We start from the raw sequence: 15,554 nt of genomic DNA, 5'->3' as shown, positions 1-15,554 counted from the left end.
CCAGAAATAGAATTTACTATCTGAACAAACCATATCATGTTTAGCTATCAGGGGACCATTAAACCGCATGACTGCCTTTCTTTTACCATTATTTGTTACAAACATATCAGCTACAGCATGTCTTACATAAATGGACCCTAATGTGATTGTCACTCTTATTGAAACAAGTAAGATGAAAAATGAGAGAATACAATTTAAAATATACATAGCTTTTGGTAACAATAGAAAATTATTTGATAATTTTTACAGCCGAAAAGTACGGAATATTGTGGAGAAAAGAGAAACACCAGTACATCTGATCTAAGTATCCAAAGTATACATATACGAACAGAGATAAATGTAAAGCTGAAAGCTGGAATGGTTGCCCAAGAAGATATTAACGACACGGAGAGACTGAAGTGTTTCATTTCACCGATAACTGTTAGTTTACATTTAGATGATTTTGTAAGCGAGTGTAAACAATGAATTATAAAATTTAATATATAGAACACTTTCAAACGAATAATTTTATCACAACTCTTGTGTTCGTTGAATCAGATTCTCGTGCAGATGGCGAAGATAATTCATAGAGTGCACATCATCAACTGTATAAAATAACAAAGCATGTAAGTATGACGACAAATAAACCCAAGTACGTGATAAACCAAAGTTTATATTCTGTAAGATTTAAGTTCGTACTGTAAAATTAAACTAATGAAAAAGTTAACAAGATCATCTCCTTGGACTTTAACATATACAGGGTGGTCCATTGATAGTGACCTGGTCAAATATCTCACGAAATAAGCATCAAGCGAAAAAACTACAAAGAAGGAAACTCGTCTAGCTTGAAGGGGGAAACCAGATGGCGCTATGGTTGGCCCGCTAGATGGCGCTGCCATAGATCAAACCGATATCAACTGCGTTTTTTTAAATATAGGAACCCCCATTTTTTATTACATATTCGTGTGGTACGTAAAGAGATATGAATGTTTTAGTTGGACCATTTTTTTTCGCTTTGTGGTAGATGGCGCTGTAATAGTCACAAACGTATAAGTACGTGGCATCACGTAACATTCCGCCAGTGCGAAAGTATTTGCTTCGTGATACATTACCCGTGTTAAAATGGAGCGTTTACCAATTGCGGAAATGGTCGATATCGTGTTGATGTATGGCTATTGTGGTCAAAATACCCAACGGGCGTGTGCTATGTATGCTGCTCGGTATCCTGGACGACATCATCCAAGAGTTCGGACCGTTCGCCGGATAGTTAACGTTATTTAAGGAAAGAGGAAGTTTTCATCCGCGTGTGAAACGTCAACAACGACATGCAACAAATGATAGTGCCCAAGTAAGTCTTTTAGCTGCTGTCGCGGCTAATTCGCACATCAGTAGCAGACAAATTGCGTGAAAATCAAGAATCTCAAAAACGTCGGTGTTGAGAATGCTACATCAACATCGATTGCACCCGTACCATTTTTCGATGCAGCAGGAATTGAATGGGGACGACCTTGAACGCCGTGTACAGTTCTGCCACTGGGCGCAAGAGAAATTACTGGCGATGACAGATTTTTTGCACGCGTTCTATTTAGCGACGAAGCGTCATTCACCAACAGCGGTAACGTAAACCGGCATCATATGCACTATTGGGCAACGGAAAATCCACGATGGCTGCGACCAGTGGAACATCAGCGACCTGGGCGGGTTAATGTATGGTGTGGCATTATGGGAGGAGGGATAATTTGCCCCCATTTTATCGATGGCAGTCTAAATGGTGCAATGTATGGTGATTTGCTACGTAATGTTCTACCGATGTTACTACAAGATGTTTCACTGCATGACAGAATGCCGATGTACTTCCAACATGACGGATGTCCGGCACATAGCTCGCGTGCGGTTGAAGTGGTATTGAATAGCATATTTCATCACAGGTGGATTGGTCGTCGAAGCACCATACCATGAACCGTCCGTTCACCGGATCGCATGTCCCCAGATTTCTATCTGTGGGAAAAGTTGAAGGATATTTGCTATCGTGATACACCGACAACGCCTGACAACATTCGTCTGCGCATTGTCAATGCATGTGCGAAAATTACGGAAGGCGAACTATTCGCTGTTGAGAGGAATGTCGTTACAAGTGTTGCCAAATGCATTGAGGTTGATGGACATCATTTTGAGCATTTATTGCATTAGTGTGTTATTTACAGGTAATGACGCTGTTACAGCATGCGTTCTCAGAAATGATAAGTTCACAAAGGTACATGTATCACATTGGAACAGCCGAAATAAAATGTTCAAACGTATCTACGTTCTGTATTTTAATTTAAAAAACCTACCTGTCACGAACTGTTCGTCTAAAATTACGAGCCATATGTTTTTGACTATTACAGCTCCATCTATCACGAAGCCAAAAAAGTGGTCCAAGTAAAACATTCATATTTCTTTGCGTACTACCGAATATTTAATAAAAATGGGGGTTCTTATTTAAAAAAAAAAACAGTTGATATCCGTGCCAAACATAGTGCCATCTGGTTTCCCCCTTCAGGCTAGACAAGTTTCGTTCTTTGTAGTTTTTTCGTTTGACACTTATTTCGTGAGATATTTGGCCCGGTCACGATCAATGGATCACCCTGTATATTGAAGAAAAATTGAGAGATTCAATATGATGTGCAGCATCGTCAGAAGAACTCTCAGCGGTAAAGTACAAAACAACATAATGATAATACTTTATAAAATGACGACACTCCCCTTTGGGCTATATAGAAGAAATGGGCATTCACAGAAATTTTTCCATTGAAATACAGGTCTCTAAAATGTCCCGTTTTGATGATACAAAAAGTTTTGGTCAGTTTTGAGACTTGTCGTGCCACAATAACAAATTTAATAGGTAACATAAGAAAACTTATTCTGTCATAGGGAACTGACGGTTACCCATTCAATATATGAATAAAATCTCTCTGATACATATTTCAGAGGGAAGGGGTGCAAGTGCCACCTGTTGACTACGCCTTTGACTACAGTACATCGCCAAATAAAGAAGAAACTTCGGGAGACCCAACGGAAGATGAGTGGATCAAGAAGCCCAGAAGCGGCAACTGCCCATAAACTTATTTGGAATAGTCAAGAATATTGGGTCAGCCTTTATGCTGTAAAACTAAGTGAGATATGGCGCTCTGATAGAAGGATAACATGAGGTTCATCGAGAGGAACTCAGAGGTGGAGCAGGGGTTTGGACTAAAGCAATTGATATCTTTTTAATGTCAAAGTACAATGTCTTCTTCTGTATTCTTCTGCAAACAGATACTACTAATTTCTTTAAATCCTATCACGGATAGAAACTGAAACGGTGATTTCCAAAAAAGACGCCAGTCTGGTGTCAAAAGTTATCGGGAGAACCATAAATCTAAATACTATTACAAGTAAGGAGCAAGGCATAACAAATACCACTTCCTCCATTTGATAGGAGTTCAGTCTGTATTCGCCGGCCAGAGTGGCCGAGCGGTTAAAGGCGCTACAGTCTGGAACCGCACGACCGCTACGGTCGCAGGTTCGAATCCTGCCTCGGGCATGGATGTGTGTGATGTCCTTAGTTTAGTTAGGTTTAAGTAGTTCTAAGCTCTAGGGGACTTATGACCACAGCAGTTGAGTCCCATAGTGCTCAGAGCCATTTGAACCATTTTTTTCAGTCTGTATTCATGGTTTTTATGAGTTTTATATACTTCATGGGTGTAAAAAGCTGATGGATTAGGGGTGTTTCTGAAATCACCGATAATCGTTATGTGTAAGATATTTTTCCCAAATTACTGAAAGTTTATTAGATCATTATCCCTCGTTACACAATATAACAATGAAAATGAAATTTCAGTAATGTTTTCGTGGAATATCCTGTACTCCACACATCTGATGAACAAGCTATGTCAAGTTGTAATATTTTATGTGCAAACATTATGACAAAAGCATTTTCCTGGATTTATTACGATGGTTCTTCTGCAAGATCACCATACTCTCCGTATTCATTACATGGTTCATCAGTTCCAACAAGTCGCATAATAAACTCTGCTGCATCTGGGTGTAGGGACTACAACAGAGATTTAACATCATCAATTTATTTTTCTGAATTATGATAGGTTCATTGTAAGCTTTACAATCAAGTATCATCGGATTCATATTGGGCTTAAAGATGCTGAAGTGCTGTGACACCATTGCGGTCATTGTCGTGTCAACACTAACATCATTAACATTTTGACTACCAAACTTAAATGGTTTATGCTTCGGAGAACAAAACCTCTCTTTGATTTTTTGGATATGAAGTACTCTTTTAGTCCTGTTTGAAAATCAAGAACTTTATCAGTTTCCAAACAGTCAACAAAAATTTTTTTCTTGAATAATTTTACCCTCCCTTCATGTAACTCCATTGTCTCCCTCTTCCCTTTATCTTTTCAGAGGCAACAAAGTGCTCATCACAAGGCAAGAGTGAATGCTCTCGCACCGCGTACATCTTAGTAATTTTTTGTAACCTGTGAACGTGTACTTCGTGAAAAAATATTGCATTATGAGGTAATGATTGTGGCCAAGGCACTCATCTGAATGTAATAAAAAAAACCTTAGCAGTCATCAGAAAGATATGTCTTAATATAGATATTTAAACAAGAAAGAATTTAAGTCACTCTTCTCCTTTTGATTTACTCTTCACTCTTCTTCGAATTTGTAACTGACAAGTTATAAAGCTACTGTGTAGGTGTCGAAGTCGAAACATACTTCCTCTGCATTTTTATTCCTCTGAATGTACTCTGTTGTCTCCTTCACTGCAGTTTTAAATCTCTTAGCTTTCGATTTGTCTTGCGAAGTTTTATCACCACATCATTGTTTCAGTGACTATTTTGACTCGATGCTCCTCACAGATACCAAATACATCAGTTTTTGGTGTGCTAAACGGGTAACTTAAATGTTCCTGATAAATCAGCAGGTAATATTCACACTTTAATATACCCTTTACACGACTTTTATCAGTGCCACTTTTTACTTCAAAGTACGTTTCAGGGTAATGTTTTTCCAGCGCAGTATATACATATGCATTACCTACAATTCAGAATTATCTATATCCTGTTCGATCGCGAAACATAACGTTGAAGGCAGTATGGAGAAGAGAGTATATGTGTACCAATTTGACGTCTTATTTCTTCACATTTAACTCTTATTTTGTTATTGGGGCGCCATCTGTTCTGTTTGAGTGAGATAAGAGCACTATGAAGGTGTGTTAAGCATCTTACGCTTGCCCCATCTATTCCAAATATGTTGGTAAATCCATAACAATGTACAATGCTCTCTTGTCTCCCAAATATGGCATGAAAATACAATAAATAAAATCATACATAATATTACTTCAAAGAGAACAAAATAAAAGAACAATATTTCACTCAAGGGTTCATCAGACATACAGTAAGTACATAACAATGTTCATGCAGATGGCATTCTCTCCTGGTAGTAATGCGTTGATATATAAGACCATACAAATAAGGATCTTCGGGGTCCTTGGATGTCCATACAATGAAGTTATTTAACAACAGCTGCTTTGCTTCATAAGAAAATTTACTAAAACACAACGGCAAGAATAACCTATTTTCCGCGCCTCTATATTCTTTCCACTTGCATAATATATCGCCCACCTTCCATTCTTAAGGTTTTTATTTTATTTTTCTTCCAATTATTCTCATTAGGCTTTCTTTTAAAGTTAAATGTATTCAAACATCATGAGCTTCCACATGGTTAGCCATTATATAACACTGTCAGCTATTTGGTGACACGAAGTACTGGAATTGTACTTCTCTTGGAATTACAGAAACATTCAGTTGCCTTTATGCATCGGAGTTCAATGGAAAGTTAGATGTTTGTTAGTGTCGCCAGATGTGTTCCGCTTCAAACTACAACATAATGCCAAAACACAAATTTACTATAACTGAGGACTTGGCAGGTTTTTGAAACCACCATTTCAAATCGTGTCATCAACTACACAGGATATCCCAGTTCTTGCAACAAGTCACACGTCGACGTCTAGTGTTTGTGTCTTTCGTTTCCTCCATTTCTTTGGGCGGTACAGCAGCAGAGGAGACATAAAACACAGGCCAACGGACAGCCGTGCGAAAGCCTCCGCCTCTCCAACAAGTGTCTGTCGGGAACCAAGGAAGGCATGGGGCGGGGAGAGGGAGGGGGATGAAGCAGTGGAGTGAGGAGGGTCCACGGCCACACCAACACCTCGCCTCTGCTCTCCTCGCCTGGAGGGAACGTGAGCGAAATGCGGAACTCCACGCCGCTGGGACGCGACGGTGACGGACAAACTCGCAAAAATATTCCCCGGGGAGCAGAGGCGCGCCGGTCGAACGGATCACTTGGACGGTGTGCTCCCATCGGCAGCCGTGGCTGTCCGCTCTACTGCCGGCCCCACGCTTCACAGCCGATCCTGTTGACGCTGCACCACAGTTCAGAGAACACAGCACCACGCTACAATATCACAGCGTGTAGCCACGCCAGCGGTAAGTTATCACAGCTGAATGACGACCTCATCTACATTTTCTGTCCATTGTGGTGTTCTGATATACACAGTCATCTCGCTCCTGTGTTACACTCTAATTGCATGTAATAACGTTCATTTAAGTTTCAGTGTCATTTCCATACTTCTAGGAACCCATTAAAATATTTCTTGATCCAAATAAAACAGTTGAAAGAGACATTACTTCAATTCAAGGAATAACGTCTGTAAACACGACGCGATCATATTTGTAACATAACTCATAAATGTCTATCTTGATCACTTATACTAGACAATTTCGGTATACGGTCATCATACTTTTTTACGTCTATATCTATAGAAATTTGAGTTTTCTTAGGAAGTATTTACGAATCTGAAGAACCTACAAGATCTTTTATATATACCTTGATGCCACACGCTGTGGTTTTCGTGGATTTCTTTCACAGTTTGGCATCTGGAACCACAAACGATTTAGCGCAGGAATTTATTGTCATTGAAATCCTTACACTGATAATACACACACCAAGAAAAGCTTCGGAACCTGTACGGAAAATTGGAATAGAGATCAACAAAAACATCATTTCCGTCCTTTTTATTGTTTGTTAAAACAACACATTGCATGTTGTGCCACCATGCTGCGAGATCTTCAGAACTGGTGTTCCAGATTGGTGTACACACAAGTACCTATAATACCCAGTAGCATGTCCTCTTCCATTGATGCATGCCTGTATTTGTCATGGCATACTATCCAAAAGTTCATCAAGGCGCTGTTGATCCAGATTGTTCCACACCCCAACTGCGATTCGGCGTAGATCCCTCTCAGTGGTTGGTGAGTCACGTCGTCCATAAAAAGCCCTCTTCAGCCTATACTAGGAATGTTCGATAGCTTTCATGTCTGGAGAACATGCTGGCCACTCTATTCGAGCGAAGTCATTTTTTCTGAAGAAAGTCATTCACAATATGTGCACAGTGAGGGCACGAATTGTCGTCCATGAAACAAATGCCTCACCGATATGCTGCCGATATGGTTGCACTATCGGTCGGACGATGGCATTTACCTCGGCCCCCATTATGCCACCCTAGAACAGCAGGGAACCTCCACCTTGCGGCACTGCCTGGACAGTTTGCTTAAGGCGTTTAGCCTGACCAGGTTGCCTCCCAACACGTGTCCTACGACTGTCTGGTTGAAGGCATATGCGACACTCATCGATGAAGAGAACGTGATGCCAGTCCTGAGCGGTCCCTGAGGCATGTTGTTGGGCCCATCTGTACCGCGCTGAATGGTGTCATCGCTACATAGATGGACCTCGCCATGGACGCCGGGAGTGAAGTGGCCCTTCATGCAGCCTATGTCGCCCAGTTTGAGTCCTAACACAACGTCCTGTGGCTGCACGAAAATCATTATTCAACATGGTGGCGTTCCTGTCAGGGTTCTTCCGTCCCATAATCCGTAAGTAGCGGTCATCCACTGCAGTAGTAGACGTTGGGCGGCCTGAACGAGGCATTTCATGGACAGCTCTTGTCTCTCTGTATCTCTCCCATGTCCGAACAACATCGCTTAGTTCACTTCGAGACGCCTGGAAACTTGTTGAGAACCCTTCCTGGCACAAAGTAACAATGCGGACGCGTTCGAAACCCGGTATTGACCGTCTATGCATGGTTGAACTACAGACAACAAGAGCCGTGTACCTCTTTCCTCGTGGAATGACTGGAACTTATCGGCTGTCGGACTCCCTCCGTCTAATAGGCGCTGCTCATGCATGGTTGTTTGCATCTTTGGGCGCGTTTAGTGACATCTCTGAACCATCAAAGGGACTGTGTCTGTGATACAATATCCACATTCAACGACTATCTTCAGGAGGTCTGGGAACTGGGGTGATGAAAACCTTTTTTTGTTGTGTGAATAATGGTTAACATTAGGTCTCTCATTCTGGAAGACTAGTACCTTTATGAATCTGTGTGTCTGTTTGTACTCAAACACAGACAGGCAGAAATACGTACTCAATCATCCTCACTGAATGAAGTAATATAACACATATTTGTGTCTGTATATGCAGTATGTTGCGGATGATAATGGAAGCAAGACTGAATAAGGAGCAAGACATATTCATAACGTTTGTCGACCTGAGAAGAATTCGACACTGTAAACTGGTGCACGATGTTCGAAATCCTGAAGAGAACAGTGCTCACCTACAGGGAAAGATTGTTAATATGCTGTATGTTCAAGAACCAAGAGGGAAAAATATCAGTGGAAGAGAAAAGAAAGAAGCGCTCGGATTAAAAGGATCAAACGCAGGGATGTAGTCTTTCGCATATACTGTTCGGTCTATACTCCGAAGAAACAACGACGGAAATAAAAGAAGATTCAAGAGTGGAATTACATTCAAGGTTAAAGGATATAAATGATAACTCCGATGACGGTATTGCTAGCCTCAGTGAAGGGGAAGAAGGTTTACAGATTGCGTTGAAATGAATGAACTAATGAGTACAGAATGTGGACTGGGAGTAAATCGAAGAAAGGCGAAAGTAATGAGAAGCAGAAGGAATTAGAATACCGAGAAAAACAGTACTAGAATTGGTGATCACGAAGTAGATAAATTTAAGAAATTCTACTAACTAGGTAGCAAAATAACAGATGATGGACGGAGTGAGACTAGCACTGGTAACAGTATTTCTGCCCAAGAAAAGTCTATTAGTATCAAACAAATGTCTGAATTTGAAAAAGATATCTCTAGGAATGTATGTTTGGGGCACAACACTGTATGGTAGCGAAACATCGACTATTGGAGAAGTGCAGAGGAGAATCGAAGCATTTGAGATGTAGTTCTATAGACGAAAGTTTAAAATGAAGTGGACCTATAAGGAAAGGAATGAGGAGGTTTTCCATAGATTCGGGGAGTAAAGGGAAACACTGACAAAAAGAAGGAAGACGATGACAGGACATCTGTCATGACATCTGGGAATGACCTGCGTGGTACCAAAGGGAGCTGTAGAGACTGAAAACTGTAGAGGAACACAGTGATTCCACTACAGCCAGAGAATAACTGAGAACGTAGGTTTTAATTGCTACACTGGGACGAAGAGATTAACACAGGAGAGGAATTCGTGACTAGCTGTATGAAACTAGTCAGAAGAGTGATTTAAAAAGTATGCACACTTACTTTTTCTGGTCTCCACTGTCTTCACTATGAAAACCGCAATTTTAAATTTTCACGTTCACTATGTCACTCTTTACTGTGCGTCAGTGTGTGTGTATGAGTGTGCATGAGAGAGAGAGAGAGAGAGAGAGAGAGAGAGAGAGAGAGAGAGAGAGACTACGGGTTCAGAACCGTCTGACAGTTATTTGAGAGACGAGACTCCGTTCCATAGAGCTGTATTGTTTTATTACTTAAGGTTACATTGTATGTTTATTCAGGGTTTGTATTTTAATAATACAGTTCCTTCAGAAATGCATCAATGTCTAAAGGACGTTGTATTGTGACGATACACACACTATATAAACACAGACATAGTAACCGTTAATAATGTATCCGTGAGTCGAGAGGCTAAAATGACGATGCGCGAGCGTTATGGTTGTGACTACGTGACGTATGAAAGTCTGCATCGGTCCCGTAGGCGTGATAGGGTATTCACACTGATTATGGCGACCGCTCGAGATAAGCCCTGAAATCCGGTTTAGAGTCCCGATCGGGCACAAAATTATGTATGTCGCAAGGACGTGACGTCATTGTATAGGCGCGAGATGACAATCTATTTCATAATATTTATTGCAACTTTTGCCTTTGTTATGTCATTGCTCCCGTACTAATAAAGAATCGTATTACGTAAGTTTCTCCTGACGTATAAACTGTCCCAAAAATATACGGCACAGCTATCGGGTGACGTCTTCGACAACCGATGGTATTTCTAGAGATGCCCATTCCTCTATTTTTAAAGCACAAGCGCCACGAGAGTGCGCTGCACAGGGAAATTTAAAACCGCGGTATGCAGATAATATTACGCAGTCACATGGAACACCTGCAGCCGTCCTGTCGATGTTATTTATTGTATAGGTAGTACCAGTTTCACTGATTCAGTTAAGGTCTGAAACTTATACAGGGTGAAGCAAAATTCGCGCATTCGGGCTACACGACGCAACTCCTCACACGCCAGCGATAAAAAAAATGTCCATTACAAAATTTCGTCCAGCAATTACATCTGGCAGTAAAAGGACGTGAACGAGTGGCAATCTGGCAACTCTGCCATTAAATGTATGGTAACTCACGATCAGGATACAGCTCTCCATATCGCTTTATTGCTCTAACAGCATTTCTTCTGCTTTCACCATACACTAGAAGCATATCTAACTTTTCTTCGTTAGTGTACATGTTGTAACGACAACTGTATCTATAATAATTTTTTCCTCTATGAATTTAGATAAGTTAATGTTGGCAGGGTTTTGAACTTCTTTTTCGGCTCGTATAGTGATGTTAAAGAAACTGCGAGTAACTTTTGTAATGAATATTATTATTTATGTTAGATTTCAGAGAATGTGATAATCAAAAGAAAGTGTACTTAATGTTAAAAATATTGTAAAATGTGGAAGTTGTAATTTAAACACTTGGTCCATACGTAGGTAATGCATTAGAATATGTGTAATAGAAAACCTGTGGTGAATACCCTACCTGTAGGGGAGCGGGAAAAGGTGGAGGCAGGCGAGCGCGGGAAAACGCACACTGGGCGCGGTTCGGCACAACGGGCTCAGTAGTCAGTCGGAGGCGAGCAGTCAGTCGGAGTGGTGAATTGGTCAGAGTAACACGTACTGTACCGAGGCGGCTACCCAGGAAAAGTGGATTCCATTGAGCCTCGGATGCACCGATTCCGACGACTACTTGGCATGGCTATAATCTGAGGCACAAAGTTGGAAAGATTACGACGCTAAGAAGATGGAAAGTGCCGATGTAGTGTGAGCCTTAGCCGTGCTTGTATGTGTGCCGTGCTGTCCGCTATCTCGCTGCCCGCCGACCGCCACACCGACTTGAACAGGTCAAACATTTATTTCATCTTTAGAAGTGTATCTGTGTGGACCAGTGTCGAAAATGTTTCTAATTGTGTAATAATAACGTGAATTTTACCAGAATTGCTTTAGCCATGACTTATCCTGATCACTGACCTAGACAGGATCCTTACCTCGTATTGTGCAACCCGAGTATCCTGAACTGAAAGTTTATAATTAGTGCAAATGAGAATTATCAGCGATCAAACTTTTGCTATAAAGAAATGCAATAGTTCTGTGAACTATTGCAAATGTTGGTAGAAGTATAAATAAACTGAAAGATAGTCTTTTGAATTGAGTTATCGATGCTATTTAATTAACTTGAGACAGAACTAATGACAGTTAAATTATTCAGAAGTAAAACAAAAGATTAGTTATCCATTGATTGAGAAATTTTGAGTGTTAATTTGCCTTTTAAGACTTAACAGTTTCAGTATAACGACCATAACAGTTTCAGGGCCCCCCCTCTTCTCTTGTCCATTCTTTCAAATCTTGAAATATGTTGATCAGATTTCGCCAGTAAAGTTAAGTTCTATATTAATCCTAAGTGTATTAGTGTTGTTTCCCAATTTTAATAGTGACATTGTATGTGTGCTTTCAAAACTGCTTACTCTAGGGAAATCTATGCCCGATTCCAGTCTGATCAATATACAGAATGCAGTTCGTAGTAATCATTGCTGTGTGGTGTTGTGTGAATTTAGCTCGTCCAAATTAGTACAAAAAGAGAAAGCTTTAGTTCAGTGGATTTTTGTGGTTACAAACTTTGCCAAATAACGCATCATTACTACGTGTTACTATGCTTGTACTTGCACCCACTTGTACAAGGAAAAGCTCACTCATTGCCTAAGTAGGCTGGCGACCGAATTATTAATCAAAGGTAGCATCTACTGTGATTACTTCTTGTACATGCGAACGAGCAATTGTGCTTCACATATGTTTGACGCATCACTGTAGTTATTTACTGATTACAAGTCCGATCTTGCTTCTATTAGGTACACGCGGTCAATTTATGTACTAAAATCCTTGGTTATAAGGTGAAGCCCGTGAACTTATTACAGTACAGGCTTTATACAGCTAACGTACGTCCGTAAAGGGCGGTAACGTTACATGTGGCTTCCCGGTGACAGGACATCCAGTTGTAGTCGATTACAAATTAAAGTAAAGATCGAACAGTGGATGTCCAGTGGCACGAATAGCAATAAAGATCAGTAAAATAAATTGCAGGAGCGTCAGGTATAATAGTGTGGTGTAGTTGGTATCTAGTATGGATAGAAACGTAGGCAGGGTAGATGCGCCAAGCGAAATGGAGAATGCGGCTGGCAGTAGCAGGAGTTTACGCGGCCAGATAACAGATGGCGTTAGCGGAAGACAATTGGCGTACATACAGTACCATGAACACGTCAACGAACAGATTGAAATGGCAAGATCGTCTCGAACACAGCAAGGAACAAAACAGGAAGTAGGGGGTGACTTGGTAGATGATAGTGGGTACGTGAACGAATCCACTGACATGTTTGATTCACCACAGATAAAGAAAGAACCGAAAGAAACTTCTGAAGTAGAATCGGAACACATCGATCCTGTAGAAAAAAATAGTATAAAAATTTTAAGTATGAACGACTTATTTGAACAATTAACCAAACAAATTGCAGGACAGAATGAGCAGCTTAAAACGCACGTTGACGAGCAACTCAAAATACAGGGAAATCAGCTCAAAACACAGAACGAGCAACTTAAAACACAGGTGGATCAAATTAAAGCACAGGTCGAAGGACAGGGAATTAAAATTAGTAAACAAATAGAACAAGTAGAACAGAAAGTGGGTGATTTAAATTCTGTGGTAAATACTCTGAAACTTGAAGTTGATACCATTAACAAGAATATGGATACTATGCATGGGGAAATTGTTAACATTAACAGTAGGTTCGATGTTGAAATTCTCAACATCCAAGAGAAAGTAGAACCTGTGGTAGAAACAAAAGTAGACGAAAAAGTTTTCGGTCTCAAAACTGAGATCGTAAACGAATGTCAACACGGAATATCACGATTGGAAAAGGTAGTTTTAGAAACTGAAAGGGATTTAGATAAAAAAGTAACCGGATGTGTTCAAAATTGTGAACAAAATACTACGAAAATTCAAGGCAGAATTTTTGACCTTGAGAACAAAATTAAAGAGAGGCCTGGTGTTGTCTGTAATGGCACACCGATTACGAAGCTGTTAGAAGGCGAGGAACGCTTCGATCCAGCCAAAAAACATAACGGGTGGCATCCGTTAGATTTTATCAAAAATTGCGAGAGAATATTTCCTGAGCAACTGTCTGATCAGGAAAAGATAAACGTTGTAATTAGCGCCTTAGCCGGTGATGCTAAGCGCTGGGGAATAAATTTAAATACCGAACGAATGACGTTCGAAGAATTTAGGCAAAGATTTACGGAAGAATATTGGTCTGAACAAAAGCAGGACCATTTATGGCGGGAGTTCATCATGGCCAAACAGCATGATAACAGGGGCAGAAATTCTTTGAAAGATTTCTGTGAGCATTGGTACCGAAAATTGACACATTTAAGAGGCCGAAGGTCAGATTCAGAAATTATCTGGGAGTTATATAAAAAGCTTCCAGAAGATTCAAAGAGGTATGTAGGAAGCAATCATCGTAGCTTCCAAGCATTTCTAGAAAGAGTCGAAGACGAAGATCATTGGCGCGAAAGTCGTGCCAATTATCAAAATTTTGGTCATCGTAATAATCGTAATAATGATGAACGAAATGACGGCGAAGGATTTCGCGTCAATATGTTACAAAGAGGTAGAGGCAGAGGTAGAGGAAGAGGAAATTATTCAGGTCGCGGTAGAGGGTATACCGCGCAAAGTAACAACGACGCGGGAAACTAATTTCCGCGAACGTTGCGGGCCAAACGGAAGCGGACAATACATACCGGCCCCGATTTGAAAAAAGATACCGGACTGACCGTAATGTAATGAGACAGGCTAGGGACAGGCACGGGACGCTGCGACGTGTTGTGGCGAAACAAGCGTCAGCTGCGAGCCAGAATGAGTCATTTCTGCCGCACAGAACGCTACATGTTAACAGGCGAGTGGAGCATCAGAGGGCAACGGCCCAGCCTAGCAGAACATCTGTTAGGAAAGAAGCCGCTGGAAATACGGCAGCAGTAGATACGAACATAGCCGTCAGGGCTAATGAAAACTTTACGAGTGATAATTCCGTGGCAAAGGAAACGATAAAGGAAACTGTGAATACACAGAGAGGTGCGGTTAGCAGTGTTTGCAATGAAAGAAAAGGCGAGGATGAATTAGCAGAAGTAACTGATTGGCAGGTGCAGATCGACGATCTGTACAAGGGCCTGAAGCAATGTGAGTGGGAGGATTTTAAGAAGGAGTATGAGGCAAAGAAATTAGTTAGTGGAAAAGGAGATAGTAGGGACGTCGATAAGGTGACGTGGCCCGAATTGGAAGAGGAGAGAATAAATAGCGCCGCGCAAAGTACGCGTGCCGTCAATAAGAGGCAGATTAAGGGTAGGAAAGATTTGGAGGATGAAATCCTCAGCATTGACGAAGAAATAACTTCTGCTAACAGTCCGCCAATAGTACAAGCTGCTACCGAGAGGCACCGTGGAGAAGGGGCAGATGATTACCTGAAAGTAATCAATGTCCACGAGGATTACACCGAATATGAAGTCACAGTGGATGTGAATAAAGCTGAGGATGAGGCCGTATTGCCAAAAGAGGAGATTGAGTTAAAATCCAAGCCTGACGACAATACAGAGGAGGAACTTAGTGCCTGTCTCAGAAAAGCTTTTATGTTAGAACCTGAAAGCGATCCGGAATGGTCGGATTCCGACGATAGTTCGGATGATGAAAGGTACGCAAATACGGACGAAAATGAATATATTAACTCTCCCTATTGTGCGAAAGTAGAGTACTTAAGTTACTATGATATTGAGAAAGAAAGTAGTGGTGAGTCTAGTGAAGATGAATTTTCAGGTGTAAATGAAAATGAA

The sequence above is a fragment of the Schistocerca nitens genome, chromosome 1 (assembly GCF_023898315.1).
Source record: "Schistocerca nitens isolate TAMUIC-IGC-003100 chromosome 1, iqSchNite1.1, whole genome shotgun sequence".
In the NCBI taxonomy this organism is placed as follows: domain Eukaryota; kingdom Metazoa; phylum Arthropoda; class Insecta; order Orthoptera; family Acrididae; genus Schistocerca; species Schistocerca nitens.
This window is presented reverse-complemented; position numbering follows the sequence as displayed.